Source organism: Ranitomeya imitator, chromosome 2, assembly GCF_032444005.1.
Source record: "Ranitomeya imitator isolate aRanImi1 chromosome 2, aRanImi1.pri, whole genome shotgun sequence".
Lineage (NCBI taxonomy): Eukaryota > Metazoa > Chordata > Amphibia > Anura > Dendrobatidae > Ranitomeya > Ranitomeya imitator.
Genome location: NC_091283.1, coordinates 30992652 through 31014172, shown reverse-complemented (window position 1 = coordinate 31014172; position 21521 = coordinate 30992652).

Sequence of the window (21521 nt, the reverse complement as noted above, 5' to 3'; positions counted from 1 at the left end):
ATTAACCAATGAAACCAGAAGAGTTCGATTATTATTAACCCATTAGACACCAGGGTTATCAATATTGACTTTCTAGGAATCAAAGGCTGTTTTATATATTACACATCATGCCCACTAGACACCAGGACTGTAATTAACTCAGTGGAGACCGTTATAATAAATAGTATTCCACTAAAAAACAGCAAGATAATTGTTTATTAATGCATTACACATGAAACGGTAACCCCCCTAGACACTATAGGCATTATTTACTAACCCACTACATACCAGGGGTCTTAGATGGTAGCCCCCCTAGACTTCATGATCGTTGTTTATAGCTCAATAGAAAAAAGGAATGTTCTTTTTTATTAACCCACTAGGAACCAGGGGTTTAAGTGTTAATCACCTAGACATCATAGACGTTACTTACTAACCCACTAATAAACAATATTCTTCTTTTTATTAACCCACTAGACACCAGGGGTTAAAATGCTAATCTCCTAGATATGGATATTATTAACCCACTAGGCACCAGGGATTTAAATGTTAATCCACTGTATGTGGACACTACTTACTAACCTAGTATACACCAGCGGTTTAAATGGTAATCCGCAAGACATCATAGATGTTACTTATTAACCCACTAGACACCAGGACTGTTCTTTCTACTAACCCACTAGACACCATGGGTTTAGATGTTAGTCTCTTAGATATGGATATTATTTATTAACCCACTAGGCCCCAGGGTTTTAAATGTTAATCACCTAGACATCATAAACGCTACTTACTAACCCACTAGACACCAGGATTGTTATTTTTCTGAACCCAGTAGACGCCATGGGTTTAAATGTGAATCCACTAGATCTGGACATTATTAATGCACTGTACACCAGCGGTTTAAATAATAATCCCTTAGACATCATAGATATTACTACTAACCCACTAGACACCCAGACTGTTCTTTCTACGACCCCCCCTGGACACCAGAGGTTCAAATGTGAATACGTTAGTCATCAAGTACAATTTTTATTTTCCCCCCCAGATAGTAATAAAAAGACCATTCCTATTAACTAGACACCAGGGATCGTCTTTTTATTCCTGACACAAGGGGGGTGAATGGTAGCACTCTACACATCACATACAATATTGATTAACCCACTAGACACCAGGAATATCATTTAATATTCCACATGATGACACGGCGGCTGCTAATGGTTATCCCACTGGACACCAGGGATTCTATTGACGAACGTACGAGTAATCAGGAATGTTAATTCTTAACCCTTCAGACATCAGAGATATTAATATCTCGTGCGTTATCAGGGGAATATAATTAACCCGCGAGACACCAGGGACTGTTTGTACATTAGATGGCCCCCCTTTTCGACCAACAATATTTTTTGCATAGAATGGATTTCGGGATCGTACCTGGACAAATTTGCAAAAGTGGCTCTAACAAAATGTCCGCTGTAACAAGGCCCCAGCTGTGCCGTGTTCTTTTACTTCTCAGAACCAAAGGGAATTAGGAAAACATTTGCCGGCGCCTCATGTTGTGCGGAGAGATGCTGCCCGCCGCTCCACTCCCACACACGCAGATTGCCGCACAATGAAATCAGTAAAGGATTCTGGCAGAGAGAGGGGAAGGCGCTCATTCATACCGACACATTAACACACAATCTGCTGCAAAGGCGGCACACGGAGCGGTCACAGGGAGCGGGGACACGGAGCGGGAGCGGGCACACGGAGCGGGCACAGGGAGCGGGAAGAGGCACAGGGAGTTATATTGTATATCGGGAGCAGTATTATAGTAGTTATATTCTTGTACATAGGAGCAGTAATATAGTAGCTATATTCTTGTACATAGGAGCAGTATTATAGTAGTTATATTCTTGTACATAGGGGCAGTATTATAGTAGTTATATTCTTGTACATAGAGGCAGTATTATAGTAGTTATATTCTTGTACATAGGGGCAGTATTATAGTAGTTATATTCTTGTACATAGGAGCAGTATTATAGCAGTTATATTCTTGTACATAGGGGCAGTATTATAGCAGTTATATTCTTGTACATAGGGGCAGTATTATAGCAGTTATATTCTTGTACATAGGAGCAGTATTATAGCAGTTATATTCTTGTACATAGGGGCAGTATTATAGTAGTTATATTCTTGTACATAGGGGCAGTATTATAGCAGTTATATTCTTGTACATAGGGGCAGTATTATATGAGTTATATTCTTGTACATAGGGGCAGTATTATAGTAGCTATATTCTTGTATATAGGAGCAGTATTATAGTAGTTATATTCTTGTATGTAGGGGCAGTATTATAGTAGTTATATTCTTGTATGTAGGGGCAGTATTATAGTAGTTATATTCTTGTACATAGGGGGCAGTATTATAGTAGTTATATTCTAGTACATAGGGGCAGTATTATAGTATATTCTTGTACATAGGGGCAGTATTATAGTAGTTATATTCTTGTACATAGGGGGCAGTATTATAGTAGTTATATTCCTGTACATAGGGGGCAATATTATAGTAGTTATATTCTTGTACATAGGGGGCAGTATTATAGTAGTTATATTCTTGTACATAGGGGGCAGTATTATAGTAGTTATAGTCTTGTACATAGGGGGCAGTATTATAGTAGTTATAGTCTTGTACATAGGGGGCAGTATTATAGTAGTTATAGTCTTGTACATAGGGGGCAGTATTATAGTAGTTATATTCTTGTACATAGGGGGCAGTATTATAGTAGTTATATTCTTGTACATAGGGGCAGTATTATAGTATATTCTTGCACATAGGGGGCAGTATTATAGTAGATATATTCTTGCACATAAGGGGCAGTATTATAGTAGTTATATTCTTGTATATAGGGGCAGTATTATAGTAGTTATATTCTTGTACAAAGGAACAGTTTTATAGTAGTTATATTCTTGTACATAGGGGGCAGTATTATAGTAGTTATATTCTTGTACATAGGGGGCAGTATTGATGATACAACCCTGATATTTAGGATCTCTGCACATTTTCCAGTTTTGCTGTCTGTTTTTTTTTTTTCCTGCGGAGATTTGTCACAAACCCTGAAGGATTTCATAGATTCTTAGAGTTGGAAGGGACCTCCAGGGTCATCGTGTTCATCTCCTGCTCAATGCAGGTTTCACAAGTGCCAGCAAAATGAATAAGATTCCTGAAGTCTAATGCACACGTCACTTGTAGATTTGGTGCAGATTTCACCCATACTAATGTGTGTGGAAAAATCTGCAACAGAAATGCATGTAAAAAACACGGCCTATTTTACGAAGCTATTTTCCTGCCAAGAGATACAGAAACTTCTGATGCAAATACTTAATGTGTGCACATAGCCCTAAGAGACAGCCACTAGGACCACTGACCAACAATCAGCCTTTGGGGACTTTTTTTTTGAGATGTATGGTCCATGATATGAGCAGTGCATCCATAACCTCTACAGTAAATTGTAAGTGTTATTACTTTAAAGTGGTCGGCAGAACCCGCTTTGCTGAAGGTCCTTTAGACCATGAAGGCCAAAAAAAAAGGTTGAGGGACAGGTGTCTTTTCTTCCTTTTCCTTTGATCTTCCCAAGAAGCTTTCTCTTACTCTTCCTAAGAGCCTAGGGGGGTCCAAGCTTGGGCCTGGACTGTCCAACAAGGTGGGAGACATAGGATCCGGAAACAGCCGACACCGTCCACAATAACTGGTACGTGACATAACAATCTAAAACCATCTTCGTAATTTAGTCATAAGGAACGATGTAGTCTGACCCAGCCATGAATGAAGCCCACGCTGAGGCTTCAGAGTCACAGACCATTAGTACCACCTCATTGTGTGGGTTTCCTCTAGTGTTCACCCTATTCAGTGATCAAACCTCCACCTCTATACAACACATTTCTATATCGGTACATGAGGTGTCCGCTCGCCCTTCGCCTCATCAGGACAATCACATTCTCTCAAGATGATGTCTTTGGGCTTTAAGATGGATATTGCCGGATAGTGCTTGTAAGAACTACCAATTTTGCAATTTACTACTTATTAAAATTTACAGCTGTTCTTGAGATATGAACACAATTCTTTTGTTTACAGTTTGTTGCCTAGGAGACCGACCACTGTTGCTGTCTAGCTTGTAAACGCTGCACTGAAGCTGGCTGGTATTCGGAGGTAACAGCAACCTACAGTGATCTTCGCAAGCTTCCATGATCAATAGAAAAGAGCTTATAAGCACTAAATTCTTCCTGCTGTTATTTATCAGCGGTGGTCGGTGTCCAAGACAACGAACTGTAAACAAATGTAAAGTCTTAGTATCTCAAGAACAACTGAAAAGCGGTAAATTGCAAAAGTTGCTTGTATTTAGAAGAACTATGCAACATTATCCATTTACGAAAAGAGAAATGACTTACATCGGACCTTGATTTCCGCAAACGGGTTGAATATCTGACCCCAACGATGAGGGCAGGAGATTTTGTTGGGTTCCACTTATGATTTATTAAATACAAATTAGCATTGTATAAAATGTCTTGACCCCTGTACTGTTTTCTTAAGGATCCTGGAAGGAGCTGTTCACTTTTTTTTATGCAAAGTATATAGGATCCAAATTCCAAAAGAAATGGGGTACGTTAGCCAGGTACGTTTCTCGTATTCTTGGAACTGGATCCAGAAATTAGCCGAGATTCAGCAGCCATTTTTCAAGAAACTTTGGAGCTGTCACAGAAAGTAACCCAGGCTTGGGGGAAGTGATAGTCCATGCTAACTCTTTGGGTGGCTCCTCCTTTTAGGTTTTACATTGAATTCAATGCAGTGTCTGAAGAATGGCAGTAAACCTAGAAGTATAAAGTAAGAAAAAAGTAGGAGGAAGGATCTCCATGAGAAGTTTTGTATCAGGAACATGGGATTAGGGATGAGCGGACCTGTGAAAGTTCGAGTTCTGGTACACTACCCAAACTTTAGTCCAAGGTTTGCTTTGGGTACCAGAGCTTGACTTAAACTTGAACCTGAACCCGAATCCTATTGAAAATAATGAGGAGCTGAACCTTGGATCTTGAAAATATTCTCTCTCTCTCTCCTCCCGGACTTCCTCCAGAACTCCGAACATTAAAATGGACTTCGGGACAAGTCCAAGTTTGGACTTCATCTCCGGACACTAAAGAACCCCAAACTTTTAAGTTCAGGTTTGCTCATCTCCACTTTAGATCCTTCATGAGAAACCCAAAGATCCATAGGATCAAAGATGAAAATTTTCAGATATTAATTAAACATTAATACCGCTTCCACAACCTCCACAATTTATCAGGTCACATTTGCAAGGGGTTGTTTAAAAAAACAAAATAAAAATAAGTAATGTGAGGACTTCACAGAGCAGCAATACTGACTGGTGTTGACCCTTTTACGTTCCTCCTGCCATGAGACAACCCGCACTAACCCCAGGTATTGGCGCCACACACCAAACCGGCAGAACGAGGGAGCGTCTGCTTGTCACAACATTACGCCCCACTATATAGGATGAAACGTTCCCATGGCAACTCCATATTGTGCGGTGATGCAGAAAATTACATTTTTAGAAAAAACACTATAGACCCGATCTCTGTATATGACATAAAATACAGACGCATAAATATTCAGATGACATCACGAAAGGAAAATCATCCTACAGGAAGAGTGATCGTGATCCACATTATCAAAAGGTCCACACGTGGCGGCTTTATACCATCTACAGTATAACAGGAAGACAAGAAACTGGGATGAAATAATCGAGACGCAATGATTATAGTAGTAATGTTTAGCGTTTCCTTCTCCCATACTACCTTTTCATCTCGCCCCCTCTCTGTTGGCGTCCCCCATGGCTCTGTCCTAGGACCCCTACTCTTCTCAATCTATACACTCGGCCTGGGACAACTCATAAAGTCCTATGGCTTCCAGTACCATCTCTATGCCGATGACACCCAGATCTACCTCTCTGGCCCAGATGTCACCTCTCTGCTCTCCAGAATCCCAGAGTGTCTATCAGCCATATCCTCCTTCTCCTCTCACTTTCTCAAGCTCAATGTGGACAAATCTGAACTAATTATCTTTCCTCCATCTCCCAGATCTTCCTTACCTGATCTATCTATCAAAATAAATGAAATCACACTTTCCTCTGTCCCCGAAATCCACTGCCTCGGAGTAACCCTTGACTCTGCCCTTTCCTTCAAACCGCACATCCAAGCTCTCGCCACCTCCTGTCGCCTCCAGCTCAAAAATATTTCCAGAATCCGTTCTTTCCTCAACCCTCACTCTACCAAAATGCTCGTGCATGCCCTAATCATCACCCGCCTCGACTACTGCCACATCCTCCTCTGTGGCCTACCTTCTAACACTCTCGCACCCCTCCAGTCCATCCTTAACTCTGCTGCCCGACTAATTAATCTCTCTCCTCGCTACACTCCTGCTTCACCTCTTTGCAAATCACTTCACTGGCTCCCAATTTCCCAGCGTATCCAGTTTAAACTACTAACACGGACCTAGAAAGGTCAGATCCTCCTCCATTATATTTGTGGTTACTAACAGAGATAGAGGCTCCTCCATTGTATCGGAGGTGTCTGACAGAGATAGAGCCTCCTCCATTATATCTGAGGTCACTGACAGAGATAGAGCCTCCTCCATTATATCTGAGGTTACTGACAGAGCCTCCTCCATTATATCTGAGGTTACTAACAGAGATAGAGGCTCCTCCATTGTATCTGAGGTCTCTGACAGAGATAGAGCCTCCTCCATTATATCTGAGGTCACTGACAGACATAGAGCCTCCTCCATTATATCTGAGGTCACTGACAGAGCCTCCTCCATTATATCTGAGGTTACTGACAGAGATAGAGCCTCCTCCATTATATCTGAGGTCACTGACAGGGATAGAGCTTCCTCCATCATATCTGAGGTCACTGACAGACATAGAGCCTCCTCCATTATATCTGAGGTCAATGACAGGGATAGAGCCTCCTCCATTATATCTGAGGTCAATGACAGGGATAGAGCCTCCTCCATTATATCTGAGGTCACTGACAGGGATAGAGCCTCCTCCATTATATCTGAGGTCACTGACAGACATAGAGCCTCCTCCATTATATCTGAGGTCACTGACAGGGATAGAGCCTCCTCCATTATATCTGAGGTCACTGACAGGGATAGAGCCTCCTCCATTATATCTGAGGTCACTGACAGGGATACAGCCTCCTCCATTATATCTGAGGTCACTGACAGGGATAGAGCCTTCTCCATTATATCTGAGGTTACTGACAAAGATAGAGCCTCCTCCATTATATCTGAGGTCACTGACAGAGCTTCCTCCATTATATCTGAGGTCACTGACAGACATAGAGCCTCCTCCATTATATCTGAGGTCACTGACAGACATAGAGCCTCCTCCATTATATCTGAGGTCACTGACAGACATAGAGCCTCCTCCATTATATCTGAGGTCACTGACAGACATAGAGCCTCCTCCATTATATCTGAGGTCACTGACAGAGATAGAGCCTCCTCCGTTATATCTGAGGTCACTGACAGACATAGCGCCTCCTCCATTATATCTGAGGTCACTGACAGACATAGAGCCTCCTCCATTATATCTGAGGTCACTGACAGAGATAGAGCCTCCTCCGTTATATCTGAGGTCACTGACAGACATAGAGCCTCCTCCATTATATCTGAGGTCAATGACAGGGATAGAGCCTCCTCCATTATATCTGAGGTCACTGACAGGGATAGAGCCTCCTCCATTATATCTGAGGCCACTGGCAGACATAGAGCCTCCTCCATTATATCTGAGGTCACTGACAGAGATACAGCCTCCTCCATTATATCTGAGGTCACTGACAGGGATAGAGCCTCCTCCATTATATCTGAGGTCACTGACAGACATAGAGCCTCCTCCATTATATCTGAGGTCACTGAGAGAGATATAGCCTCCTCCATTATATCTGAGGTCACTGACAGACATAGAGCCTCCTCCATTATATCTGAGGTCACTGAGAGAGATATAGCCTCCTCCATTATATCTGAGGTCACTGACAGACATAGAGCCTCCTCCATTATATCTGAGGTCACTGACAGGGATAGAGCCGCCTCCATTATATCTGAGGTCTCTGACAGACATAGAGCCTCCTCCATTATATCTGAGGTCACTGACAGAGATAGAGCCTCCTCCATTATATCTGAGGTTACTGACAGAGATAGAGCCTCCTCCATTATATCGGAGGTCACTGACAGGGATAGAGCCTCCTCCATTATATCTGAGGTCACTGAGAGAGATATAGCCTCCTCCATTATATCTGAGGTCACTGACAGACATAGAGCCTCCTCCATTATATCTGAGGTCACTGACAGGGATAGAGCCTCCTCCATTATATCTGAGGTCACTGAGAGAGATATAGCCTCCTCCATTATATCTGAGGTCACTGACCGACATAGAGCCTCCTCCATTATATCGGAGGTCACTGACAGGGATAGAGCCTCCTCCATTATATCTGAGGTCACTGACAGACATAGAGCCTCCTCCATTATATCTGAGGTCACTGACAGGGATAGAGCCTCCTCCATTATATCTGAGGTCACTGAGAGAGATCGAGCCTCCTCCATTATATCTGAGGTCTCTGACAGAGCTTCCTCCATTATATCTGAGGTCACTGACAGAGCTTCCTCCATTATATCTGAGGTCACTGACAGGGATAGAGCCTCCTCCATTATATCTGAGGTAACTGAGAGAGATAGAGCCTCCTCCATTATATCTGAGGTCACTGAGAGGGATAGAGCTTCCTCCATTATATCTGAGGTCACTGACAGAGATAGAGCCTCCTCCATTATATCTGAGGTCACTGAGAGAGCCTCCTCCATTATATCTGAGGTCACTGAGAGAGATAGAGCCTCCTCCATTATATCTGAGGTCACTGACAGAGATAGAGCCTCCTCCATTATATCTGAGGTAACTAACAGAGCCTCCTCCATTATATCTAAAGGTACCTTCACACTGACCAACTCCACAACGATATCGCTAGCGATCCGTGACGTTGCAGCGTCCTGGCTAGCGATATCGTTCAGTTTGACACGCAGCAGCGATCTGGATCCTGCTGTGACATCGTTGGTCGGAGCAGAAAGTCCAGAACTTTATTTCGTCGCTGGATCTCCCGCAGACATCGCTGAATCGGCGTGTGTGACGCCGATTCAGCGATGTCTTCACTGGTAACCAGGGTAAACATCGGGTTACTAAGCGCAGGGCCGCGCTTAGTAACCCGATGTTTACCCTGGTTACCAGCAGGGCCGCCATCAGGGCATGACAGCCGTGACTGGCGTATGGGGCCCGGTGAGCAGAGGGGGCCCGCATCGGGCCCCGTCTCATCTGGTCACCGGGCCCCCCCTGCAGGCGCTGCGGCAGCGGCACACTATTGACGTGCGGGCCCGCGCCTGCACGTCAATAGTTAACAGCCGCCAGCCAGTCTGAGGCTGGCGGCTGAATAGGGCCGCAGTGCGCACTCGCCAGCGTCTGACGTCATTGTCAGCCGCCGGGCCCGGCGGCGAGTGCGTCTGTGTGGAGCCTGGAGAGGGAGCTTCACCCGGCGCTGGAGCTTGGCCAGGTAAGAAGTTGTGTTTTTTTTTTTTTCTTTGAGAGCTGCTGCGATCCAGGGGGGCAGGATGATGGACACACAGGGGCAGAAATGCTGGACACACAGGGTCAGAATGGTGGACACAGTGGGGCAGAATGGTGGACACAGTGGGGCAGAATGGTGGACACACAGGGGCAGAAATGCTGGACACAGTGGGGCAGAATGGTGGACACACAGGGGCAGAATGGTGGACACACAGGGGCAGAATGGTGGACACACAGGGGCAGAATGGTGGACACAGTGGGGCAGAATGCTGGACACACAGGGGCAGAAATGCCGGACACAGTGGGGCAGAATGGTGGACACAGTGGGGCAGAAATGCTGGACACAGTGGGGCAGAAATGCTGGACACAGTGGGGCAGAAATGCTGGACACAGTGGGACAGAATGGTGGACACACAGGGGCAGAATGGTGGACACAGGGGCAGAATGGTGGACACACAGGGGCAGAATGGTGGACACACAGGGGCAGAATGGTGGACACACAGGGGCAGAATGGTGGACACACAGGGGCAGAATGGTGGACACACAGGGGCAGAATGGTGGACACACAGGGGCAGAAATGCCGGACACAGTGGGGCAGAATGGTGGACACAGTGGGGCAGAAATGCTGGACACAGTGGGGCAGAAATGCTGGACACAGTGGGACAGAATGGTGGACACACAGGGGCAGAATGGTGGACACAGGGGCAGAATGGTGGACACACAGGGGCAGAATGGTGGACACACAGGGGCAGAATGGTGGACACACAGGGGCAGAATGGTGGACACACAGGGGCAGAATGGTGGACACACAGGGGCAGAAATGCCGGACACAGTGGGGCAGAATGGTGGACACAGTGGGGCAGAAATGCTGGACACAGTGGGGCAGAAATGCTGGACACAGTGGGGCAGAAATGCTGGACACAGTGGGGCAGAAATGCTGGACACAGTGGGACAGAATGGTGGACACACAGGGGCAGAATGCTGGACACAGTGGGGCAGAAATGCTGGACACAGTGGGGCAGAAATGCTGGACACAGTGGGGCAGAAATGCTGGACACAGTGGGACAGAATGGTGGACACACAGGGGCAGAATGCTGGACACAGTGGGGCAGAAATGCTGGACACAGTGGGACAGAATGGTGGACACACAGGGGCAGAATGCTGGACACAGTGGGGCAGAATGCTGGACACAGTGACACAGGGGCAGAAATGCCGGACACAGTGGGGCAGAAATGCTGGACACAGTGGGACAGAATGGTGGACACACAGGGGCAGAATGGTGGACACACAGGGGCAGAATGGTGGACACAGTGGGGCAGAAATGCTGGACACAGTGGGGCAGAAATGCTGGACACAGTGGGGCAGAAATGCTGGACACAGTGGGGCAGAAATGCTGGACACAGTGGGGCAGAAATGCTGGACACAGTGGGGCAGAAATGCTGGACACAGTGGGGCAGAATGGTGGACACAGTGGGGCAGAAATGCTGGACACAGTGGGACAGAATGGTGGACACAGTGGGGCAGAAATGCTGGACACAGTGGGGCAGAAATGCTGGACACAGTGGGGCAGAAATGCTGGACACAGTGGGGCAGAAATGCTGGACACAGTGGGGCAGAAATGCTGGACACAGTGGGGCAGAAATGCTGGACACAGTGGGGCAGAAATGCTGGACACAGTGGGGCAGAATGGTGGACACAGTGGGGCAGAATGGTGGACACAGTGGGGCAGAAATGCTGGACACAGTGGGGCAGAAATGCTGGACACAGTGGGGCAGAAATGCTGGACACAGTGGGACAGAATGGTGGACACACAGGGGCAGAATGGTGGACACACAGGGGCAGAATGGTGGACACACAGGGGCAGAATGGTGGACACAGTGACACAGGGGCAGAAATGCCGGACACAGTGGGGCAGAATGGTGGACACAGTGGGGCAGAATGCTGGACACAGTGGGGCAGAAATGCTGGACACAGTGGGGCAGAAATGCTGGACACACAGGGGCAGAATGGTGGACACACAGGGGCAGAATGGTGGACACAGTGGGGCAGAATGCTGGACACAGTGGGGCAGAAATGTGGACACACAGGGGCAGAAATGCTGGACACAGTGGGGCAGAAATGCTGGACACAGTGGGGCAGAAATGCTGGACACAGTGGGGCAGAAATGCTGGACACAGTGGGGCAGAAATGCTGGACACAGTGGGGCAGAAATGCTGGACACAGTGGGGCAGAAATGCTGGACACACAGTGGGGCAGAATGCTGGACACACAGTGGGGCAGAAATGCTGGACAGTGACAGGGGCAGAATGCTGGACACAGTGACAGGGGCAGAATGCTGGACACAGGGCAGACTGTGAGACCCAGGGGCAGAATGGAGATACGGGGCAGGATGAAAGACATGGAGGCATGACTGGAGACAGATGGGGCAGGATTGGAGACAGATGGGGCAGAATGGAGACACAGGGGGCATGATTGGAGACAAGTGTCAGGATTGCAGACATGGGGGCATGGTTGGAGACATAGGGGGCAGAATGGAGACATGGGGCATGATTGGAGACACTGGGGGCAGAATTGGAGACAGATCGTGCAGGATCATGGGGCAGGATGGATATGATGGAGACAGATGGGGCAGGATGGAGAGATCACATGGGGCGATCATATGGGGCAGGATAAGGAGATCATATGGGGCAGAATGGATACTCATGAGGGCAGGATGGGAGAATATCTGGCTGACGCCAGGAATGAGACACACGGGGCCAGGCTGGGTGATATTATTAATACCATAGGGGCTAATTTAGGGATATTATTACTGCAGTGATGTATTTATTTTATTTTTTGAGTATACTGTTTTAAATGGGGGGCGGTCCTGTTACTGTATAGAGTGATACTATGTCGCCTTCTTCATGTGGTGTAATGTAGAAGTTGTGAAAAATTAAGTAATGTGTTCTGCAAGCGGAGCTCGAGATAACTGTGTTATTTCCTGCAGAGAGAAGTCCTGGCTGGATGAAATGATGGCGGTCTGTGCTGGATGAAAGATGAAGGACTTCACCTAGAGACGTCACTGGTGAGTCAGTGTGTTACCTATACACTGACACTATACACTGTATACAGAGCTCCTGTGTATAATTTCACTAGTGATCACTATACAGGTCCTTCTCAAAAAATTAGCATATAGTGTTAAATTTCATTATTTACCATAATGTAATGATTACAATTAAACTTTCATATATTATAGATTCATTATCCACCAACTGAAATTTGTCACGTCTTTTATTGTTTTAATACTGATGATTTTGGCATACAACTCCTGATAACCCAAAAAACCTGTCTCAAATTAGCATATCAAGAAAAGGTTCTCTAAACGACCTATTACCCTAATCTTCTGAATCAACTAATTAACTCTAAACACATGCAAAAGATACCTGAGGCTTTTATAAACTCCCTGCCTGGTTCATTACTCAAAACCCCCATCATGGGTAAGACTAGCGACCTGACAGATGTCAAGAAGGCCATCATTGACACCCTCAAGCAAGAGGGTAAGACCCAGAAAGAAGTTTCTCAACAAATAGGCTGTTCCCAGAGTGCTGTATCAAGGCACCTCAATGGTAAGTCTGTTGGAAGGAAACAATGTGGCAGAAAACGCTGTACAACGAGAAGAGGAGACGGACCCTGAGGAAGATTGTGGAGAAGGACCGATTCCAGACCTTGGGGAACCTGAGGAAGCAGTGGACTGAGTCTGGTGTGGAAACATCCAGAGCCACCGTGCACAGGCGTGTGCAGGAAATGGGCTACAGGTGCCGAAATGGGCTACAGAGAAGCAGCACTGGACTGTTGCTAAGTGGTCCCAAGTACTTTTTTCTGATGAAAGCAAATTTTGCATGTCATTCGGAAATCAAGGTGCCAGAGTCTGGAGGAAGACTGGGGAGAAGGAAATGCCAAAATGCCTGAAGTCCAGTGTCAAGTACCCACAGTCAGTGATGGTGTAGGGTGCCATGTCAGCTGCTGGTGTTGGTCCACTGTGTTTCATCAAGGGCAGGGTCAATGCAGCTAGCTATCAGGAGATTTTGGAGCACTTCATGCTTCCATCGGCTGAAATGCTTTATGGAGATGAAGATTTCATTTTTCAGCACGACCTGGCACCTGCTCACAGTGCCAAAACCACTGGTAAATGGTTTACTGACCATGGTATTACTGTGCTCAATTGGCCTGCCAACTCTCCTGACCTGAACCCCATAGAGAATCTGTGGGATATTGTGAAGAGAAAGTTGAGAGACGCAAGACCCAACACTCTGGATGAGCTTAAGGCCGCTATTGAAGCATCCTGGGCCTCCATAACATCTCAGCAGTGTCACAGGCTGATTGCCTCCATGCCACGCCGCATTGAAGCAGTCATTTCTGCCAAAGGATTCCCGACCAAGTATTGAGTGCATAACTGAACATTATTATTTGATGTTTTTTTTGTTTGTTATTAAAAAACACTTATTTGATTGGATGGGTGAAATATGCTAATTTATTGAGACAGGTTTTTTGGGTTATCAGGAGTTGTATGCCAAAATCATCAGTATTAAAACAATAAAAGACCTGACAAATTTCAGTTGGTGGATAATGAATCTATAATATATGAAAGTTTAATTGTAATCATTACATTATGGTAAATAATGAAATTTAACACTATATGCTAATTTTTTGAGAAGGACCTGTATTATCTGTACACAGACACTGCATACTAAGTACAGATCTCCTGTGTATAATGGCACTTATGGTGATAGTATGGTGCTTTTTTAAAAATTACTGATCAGAATTGTAGTATTCAGTCACTATGTGGTGGTAATATGTGGTCTGGACATGGTGTTGTGGTATTTGTTCCTTGTATGTGATATTATTCGATCACAGTGGTGGTAATATGTGGTCTGGTCATGGTGTTGTGGTATTTGTTCCTTGTATGTGATATTATTCGATCACTGTGGTGGTAATATGTCATCTGGTCATGGTGTTGTGGTATTTGTTCCTTCTATGTGATATTATTGGGCATTTTAAAAATTGAAAAATAAATAAAAATATACCTAAATTGTATTGCATATTTTAACAAATATTTAATAGGTTACAGCAGAGTAGGGCCCGGCCAAAAGTGTCTACCGTGTTATGGTGGCGGCTTAAAAAATCTTTTGGCCAAAACAAAAGCTGCCTGCTATATGTGTGATCTGGTGATGGGAACTGTTAATGTGTGATTGGTGAGAAGTGGAGTTTTTCCAAGAGAGAGCGGTGGGACTGTGGACAGTTCGAGGGGTGGAGCCTGGAGGCGGGGCTGGGGTGGAGCCTGGGCGGAGTCTCAAGGGGGCCCCGAAAATTTTGCCAGTATGGGGCCCCGAAATTTCTAGTGGCAGCCCTGGTTACCAGTGTAAATGTAAAAAAAAACAAACACTACATACTTACCTTCCGGTGTCTGTCGCGTCCCTCGGCGTTCTGCTTCCCTGCACTGTCAGCGCCGGCCAGCAGTAAAGTAGATTACAGCAGTGCCGTCACCGCTGTGCTTTACGGCCGGCGCTCACAGTCAGTGCAGGAAAGCACAGCGACGGGGGACAGACACCGGAATGTAAGTATGTAGTGTTTGGTTTTTTTTACATTAGCACTGGTAACTAGGGTAAACATCGGGTTACTAAGCGCGGCCCTGCGCTTAGTAACCCGATGTTTACCCTAGTTACCAGGGGACTTCGGCATCGTTGGTCGCTGGAGAGCTGTCTATGTGACAGCTCTCCAGCGACCACACAGCGACGCTGCAGCGATCGGGATCGTTGTCTAGATCGCTGCAGCGTCGCTAAATGTGACGGTACCTTTAGGTAACTGACAGAGATACAGCCTCCTCCATTATATCTAAGGTAACTGACAGCAATATAGCCTCCTTCATTATATCTGAGGTCACTAACAGAGCCTCGTCCATTATATCTAAGGTAACTGACATGGATAGAGCCTCCTCCATTATATGCGAGGTCAGTGACAGGGATAGAGCCTCCTCTATTATATCTAAGGTAACTGACAGGGATAGAGCCTCCTCCATTATATGCGAGGTCAGTGACAGGCATAGAGCCTCCTCTATTATATCTGAGGTCACTGACAAGGATAGAGCCTCCTCCATTATATCTGAGGTTACTGACAGGGATAGAGCCTCCATTATATCTGAGGTTACTGACAGGGATAGAGCCTCGTCCATTATATGCGAGGTCAATGACAGGGATAGAGCCTCCTCCATTATATCTGAGGTCAGTGAGTAAGAGCCCCTGACCACTGACTGCAGAAAGTGAAGATAATGAGTTACATAGAAGACGTCTATAATACTGAGAACCATATAAGAGAAGAATGTATGTGGGATGGTTAACTAGAGGTCCATTTACACCGCATGATTATTCTTCCTAGGAACACTGATTTCATGATATTCATGTAGTCTGAACAGGGTGCTTATCACCCGATGAATGAGCAAAGCCCTAGATTGTCGGGTGAAATGATCTTTTGGTTTGCACAAAAAAAAATCATCATTCTCGGCAGCACTCTGTGTAAACAGTCTGAGCACGAAACAATGTAGAATTGATATTTCAGGGTGCATATAAAGTGGAATGGACTTGTGTCAACATAAAGAGGTTGTCCAGCATTGATAACCTATCGGCTTTTCCCGAGAACTCTCGGCTGAGTGCTTGGAGATTGTTTTCTTCACTTCAGCTGCATGATTTACGGCTGCTAGCCAGCTTGATTACATGTGGGGATTCCCTAGCAACCAGGCAACCCCCACATGTACTCAGGCTGGCTAGCAGCCGTAAATCATGCAGCTGCGTCAACAAAAACGAAATCTCCGAACCCTAACAAATTCTCGGAGATCACCCGAGCAACGAGTATGTTCGCTCATCACTAGTCACTAGTGATGAGCAAGTAGCATTGTTGCTCGAGTCTCCCTGAGCAAGCTCGGGTGATCTTTGAGTATTTGGATGTGCTCGGAGATTTAGTTTTCATCACCTCAGCTGCATGATTTACGGCTGCTAGCCAGTCTGAGTACATGTGAGAATTCCCTAACAAACAGGCATTCCTCACATGTATTTCGCCTGTCTAGCAGCCGTAAATCATGCAGCTGAGGCGATGAAATTTAATTCTCCGAGCAGTCACAAATACTCGGAGATCGCCCGAGGAACGAGTACACTCGCTCATCACTACAGGTCACCAATGTCCGATCAGTCAGGCCAGGGTCCGACACCAGTTATATTCTTGTATATAGGAGCAGTATTATAGTAGTTATATTGTTGTACATAGGAGCAGTATTATAGTAGTCATATTCTTGTGCATAGGGGCAGTATTATAGTAGTTATATTCTTGTATATAGGGGCAGTATTATAGTAGTTATATTCTTGTACATAGGAGCAGTATTATAGTAGTTATATTCTTGTGCATAGGGGCAGTATTATAGTAGTTATATTCTTGTACATAGGGGGCAGTATTCTAGTAGTTATATTCTTGTACATAGGGGCAGTATTATAGTAGTTATATTACTGTACATAGGAGCAGTATTATAGTAGTTATATTCTTGTACATAGGGGCAGTATTATAGTAGTTATATTCTTGTACATGGGAGCAGTATTATAGTAGTTATATTCTTGTACATAGGAGCAGTATTATAGTAGTTATATTCTTGTACATAGGAGCAGTATTATAGTAGTTATATTCTTGTACATAGGGGCAGTATTATAGTAGTTATATTCTTGTACATAGGGGGCAGTATTATAGCAGTTATATTCTTGTACATAAGGGGCAGTATTATAGTAGTAATATTCTTGTACATAGGGGGCAGTATTATAGTAGTTATATTCTTGTACATAGGGGGCAGTATTCTAGTAGTTATATTCCTGTACTGGGGCAGTATGTAGTAGTTATAATCTTGTACATAGGTGAAGTATTATAGTAGTTATATTGTTGTACATAGTGGGCAGTATTATAGTAGTTATATTATTGTACATTAAAGCAGTATTATAGTAGTTATATTCTTGTACATAGGGGAAGTATAATAGTAGCTATATTCTTGTGCATAAGGGGCAGTATTATAGTAGTTATATTCTTGTACATAGGAGCAGTATTTTAGTAGTTATATTCTTGTACTGGGGCAGTATGTAGTAGTTATAATCTTGTACATAGGTGAAGTATTATAGTAGTTATATTGTTGTACATAGTGGGCAGTATTATAGTAGTTATAATTTTGTACATAGGGAGCAGTATTACAGTAGTTATATTCTTGAACATAGTTACAATATTTTTTTTATTTTATCAGATTTTTATTGAAAACAACAACATATCATTTTCCATTTTAAGTACAAAACATTTTTAGATAAAACAAAATCAATAGGTCCACATTTTACAACAGTATAGTTTTTAAGTACAATGTTTAGCAGATTAATCTTTGCCATTCTTCTTAAAACACAAACTCGAGAGATAAATGGGCATGATGTCACTGAACCTTCAAGGGTATATGGAGACGATCAGTAAGCGCTGCGAGTTGGACGCTCTGTACTTGTGCAGCATCCAACCCACAGTGTACAGATATTGCAGCATAGTGGATGGGATTTTAAGATATTCCATGTCCACTATACGTCCAAAGATGCCCGCAGCTCACCCGAAGGAGCTGGAAGTCTTACACAACTGTCAAATAGTGAGACAGTGGAGAACCCGACTGCAACTTTTTTCCTAGTTTTCCTTGTTTGGTTTTCTCAGTTCTAGATATTGGAGAAAGATTTTAGATTTCGACCCTCTTTTACCTTGCCATGAGGCTTTAAAATCTTTCAGCAGAAATATTGGAATTTTGGGAAGATTGGATGTTTAAAAAAAAACAAAAAAAAAAACAAAGAAGCTTTTTCTTGAGAATATCTGGAGTAACGTAGGGGTTATATAAAGTGCCACTAACAGACCTGTCACATTGGAGAGAGAACAAAATATACACATGAATCTGCCTTCCGGGTCAATCATAGACTTATTTCATGAAAAAGTAATGGACCCATGGATTTAGGAGACTTATTCCTCCAGAGCAGACAGAGTGCAATGTGTGACCTCCATACAAGTTGTATTAGATACCTTCTATCCTTTCCCTCGTAAGTCTCATATAGACATACAGTGGGGCAAAAAAGTATTTAGTCAGTCAGCAATAGTGCAAGTTCCACCACTTAAAAAGATGAGAGGCGTCTGTAATTTACATCATAGGTAGACCTCAACTATGGGAGACAAACTGAGAAAAAAAAATCCAGAAAATCACATTGTCTGTTTTTTTAACATTTTTTTTGCATATTATGGTGGAAAATAAGTATTTGGTCAGAAACAAACAATCAAGATTTCTGGCTCTCACAGACCTGTAACTTCTTCTTTAAGAGTCTCCTCTTTCCTCCACTCATTACCTGTAGTAATGGCACCTGTTTAAACTTGTTATCAGTATAAAAAGACACCTGTGCACACCCTCAAACAGTCTGACTCCAAACTCCACTATGGTGAAGACCAAAGAGCTGTCAAAGGACACCAGAAACAAAATTGTAGCCCTGCACCAGGCTGGGAAGACTGAATCTGCAATAGCCAACCAGCTTAGAGTGAAGAAATCAACAGTGGGAGCAATAATTAGAAAATGGAAGACATACAAGACCACTGATAATCTCCCTCGATCTGGGGCTCCACGCAAAATGCCACCCCGTGGGGTCAGAATGATCACAACAACGGTGAGCAAAAATCCCAGAACCACACGGGGGGACCTAGTGAATGAACTGCAGAGAGCTGGGACCAATGTAACAAGGCCTACCATAAGTAACACACTACGCCACCATGGACTCAGATCCTGCAGTGCCAGACGTGTCCCACTGCTTAAGCCAGTACATGTCCGGGCCCGTCTGAAGTTTGCTAGAGAGCATTTGGATGATCCAGAGGAGTTTTGGGAGAATGTCCTATGGTCTGATGAAACCAAACTGGAACTGTTTGGTAGAAACACAACTTGTCGTGTTTGGAGGAAAAAGAATACTGAGTTGCATCCATCAAACACCATACCTACTGTAAAGCATGGTGGTGGAAACATCATGCTTTGGGGCTGTTTCTCTGCAAAGGGGCCAGGACGACTGATCCGGGTACATGAAAGAATGAATGGGGCCATGTATCGTGAGATTTTGAGTGCAAACCTCCTTCCATCAGCAAGGGCATTGAAGATGAAACGTGGCTGGGTCTTTCAACATGACAATGATCCAAAGCACACCGCCAGGGCAACGAAGGAGTGGCTTCGTAAGAAGCATTTCAAGGTCCTGGAGTGGCCTAGCCAGTCTCCAGATCTCAACCCTATAGAAAACCTTTGGAGGGAGTTGAAAGTCCGTGTTGCCAAGCGAAAAGCCAAAAACATCACTGCTCTAGAGGAGATCTGCATGGAGGAATGGGCCAACATACCAACAACAGTGTGTGGCAACCTTGTGAAGACTTACAGAAAACGTTTGACCTCTGTCATTGCCAACAAAGGATATATTACAAAGTATTGAGATGAAATTTTGTTTCTGACCAAATACTTATTTTCCACCATAATATGCAAATAAAATGTTAAAAAAACAGACAATGTGATTTTCTGGATTTTTTTTTCTCAGTTTGTCTCCCATAGTTGAGGTCTACCTATGATGTAAATTACAGACGCCTCTCATCTTTTTAAGTGGTGGAACTTGCACTATTGCTGACTGACTAAATACTTTTTTGCCCCACTGTATGTCAGTGCTAGCCCGCTATCATAGGAACTAAAGCACAGGGCAACTTTTTTTTGCATCCTTGAGGCCCTATAAATTCCACGACATGATGTCTACACACGCCATATTATTGATTAATACAAAACATTACTTGAAAGATAAAGCAAAGGTGTCTCCACCAGTGAACCGGAGACCTCAGTGCGTCATCCTGTGCAAACATATCCAAACTTAGGAAACAAAATGCGTTAGTAACAAACTGCAGACATTCCTCTTTCATACAGAGGAAAAGCTCTCGTCAATGTCCCAAGCTCACGTGGAGCAGACGTGAATGTGATTCGTTGCGCAGAAGCCTTTACTTCAATGCCAACGTGCAAACCGCCATGCAGGTACCAACTTCAACAAAGTCCGCAATGTAGCACAACTCTGCCACAATGGAACGGGATGATCCTCAAGGGTTTCTGCCTTGTACCCTTCCCCTCAGTTGGGTTGAACCAAGTTAAGAGCATTATTCATGAAATGCAATATACGATCTTCTCCCATTTTTCACAGCTCTTAAAAGGCTAGCATGGTGTCATACATAGGCGGTCATATCATTGGTGCAACAGGAGCCCCAAGAGGTAAGGGGGCCCACTGCCAACTTCAAAGCAGGTGGAATTGTGCATTATGATGACTTGTTTGACTGCAATGGGCCCATGTGTTGTTCTTGCACAGTTTAAAAACCTGACCTGCACATCCAAACATAGACTCAGTGTGAACAGGTGCTGAACCCAGAGTCGCCAACTCGTATATAGTTAAGTAAATAAGGCAGCATACTGCAGCGCTAGAACATACAAACAGCACCTGTTCACACTGAGTCTATGTTTGGATGTGCAGGTCAGGTTTTTGAAATGTATTCTCTAGCCTTCTGATTGTGCACTCCGCCTCCTAGCCTACAGGTGTTTTAATTACAGCAGGTCCAATACCCCTCCACAGAGAGAGAGAATTCTAGTCTAAGAAGAGGTTTCACATGTACCCATTCAGATGGAGACGTTTATTCTCAGCGAGGTAAGGCAAGCATAGGACCTGGTATAAGAGAGATGCCGTAAAGGGGCTACCAGGTACACATAAAATTGGCCATTTTTATGCGCTAAAAGCTCTCATTTTTCATATTTCTAGTGCAGTAATGCAGTTCAAATTTCGTTTTT